Source organism: Carassius gibelio, chromosome B10 (assembly GCF_023724105.1).
Source record: "Carassius gibelio isolate Cgi1373 ecotype wild population from Czech Republic chromosome B10, carGib1.2-hapl.c, whole genome shotgun sequence".
In the NCBI taxonomy this organism is placed as follows: domain Eukaryota; kingdom Metazoa; phylum Chordata; class Actinopteri; order Cypriniformes; family Cyprinidae; genus Carassius; species Carassius gibelio.
The window spans coordinates 26123618-26125817 of record NC_068405.1 but is presented as its reverse complement, the minus strand read 5'-3'; positions in this window follow the sequence as shown (position 1 = coordinate 26125817).

Below are 2200 nucleotides of genomic sequence, written 5' to 3'. Positions count from 1 at the left end.
ACTCCCTTTGTAATCATTAACAATATCATAATTAACTGTAATTTAATTACAGTTTACATTACATTAACAGATTACAGCTACATTTGTTTTTCAATTAAATTACGTAATTTAGTTACATGTAAGTTAGTAACTGCCCAACACTGGTCAGGTCTGATGATAAAAGATAAAGGACTGAATTTTTCAAGTGTTGGAATGGAAATAGCAGATGAGGGACGAAACAGGGACATTCACAAACTGTCTCAGACGAATGTCCTCCGGACGTTCACTGGCGTACCAAAAAGCAGACCAAATCCGCCGAACGTCCGCCAGCGAACATTATAAATCGGAACGTTATATAAGCGGACGTTCGGAATGACTCAAATGAATCACGGTCTGAACTCCCGAACTGACTCAAATGATTCGCGATCCCGTTCCGAACTCACAAACTGACTCAAATGATTTGCGATCCCCAAACTGACTCAAATGATTCGCGAACCCGCTTTGAACTCCGAACTGACTCAAATGATTCGCGAACCCGCTACGAACTCCCGAACTGATTCAAATGATTCGCGATCCCGCTCTGAACTCTCGAACTGAGTGAAATGATTCGCGAACCCGCTCCGAACTGTCGAACTGATTCAAATGATTAGCAATTCCGCTCCGAGCTCTCAAACTGATTAAAATGATCCGTAATTCAAATGATATGCGTTATGGTCTCTATACAAACACAAAGTAAAACAGAAAGTCATTTTTAAACACTATTTTCAAGTCAGACCAGCACAAACTGAATATTGTATATCATAAGGATTTCTGAAATAAATAACAAAACTCCTGAATAATGTATTCAGAAAAACTAAAGTGGCTTCTGCATCATAAAAGCTGTTGTGTTGAGCCCTTAAAATGTTCCTTTCACAGCTTAAGTATGAAAACTATCAACAATGGACAACATGACACAAAACATTTTGAAATAAATAAATGAAAGCAATCTGAATTATTCAGAATCAATTTCGAGAAACATACATACATAAACACACACACACACACACACACACACACACACACATATATATATATATATATATATATATATATATATATACACATACATATATATACACATATACATATATACACATATACATATATATATTATATATATAAAATATATATATATATATATATATATATATATATATATATTATATATATACACATACATATATATATATATATATACACATATACATATATACACATATACATATATATATTATATATATTATATATATATATATATATATATATATATATATATATATATATATATATATATATATATATATATATATATATATATATTATATATATACACATACATATATATATATATATACACATATACATATATACACATATACATATATACATATATATATATACATACATATATATAAATATATATATATATATATATATATATATATATACACATATACATACACACACACACACATATATATATATATATATATATATATATATATATATATATATATATATATATATATATACACACATACATATATATATATATATCTGTGTGTGTGGTTTCTGTTCCCCTCACTTCTGAAAAGAGGACTACGCCCCTGGAGAGTTTAGCGCTCAGTGATGTTCATCTGGCCTTCTCAGTCCGAAAAAAAAAAAAAAAAAACATCAGGTCATGCGCAGACTATCCTGTCTGAAGGATCTGAAGATCACGAGCATCCAGTATGGTTTTCCAGACTTGACCCTTACACACAGAGAATGTTCCAGATTCTCTGAATCTTTGGATGATATTATTATATTGGACAGAACAACCTCCTGGACAGCAACCAATCTGGCTTCAAAATTGGCCACTCAACTGAGACTGCTCTGCTCTCGGTTACTGAAGCCCTGCGACTAGCAAGAGCAGCTTCAAAATCCTCGGTACTTATCTTACTGGACCTGTCTGCTGCTTTTGACACTGTTAATCACCAGATTCTCCAGTCCACCCTCAGAAAGATGGGAATCTCTGGAACTGCTCTCCTGTGGGTTAAGTCCTACCTCTCTGACAGATCCTTCAGTGTGTCTTGGAGGGGTGAGGTTTCTAAGTCACACCACCTTGCTACAGGGGTTCCTCAAGGCTCAGTACTTGGACCACTTCTCTTCTCCATCTACATGACATCTTTAGGATCTGTCATTC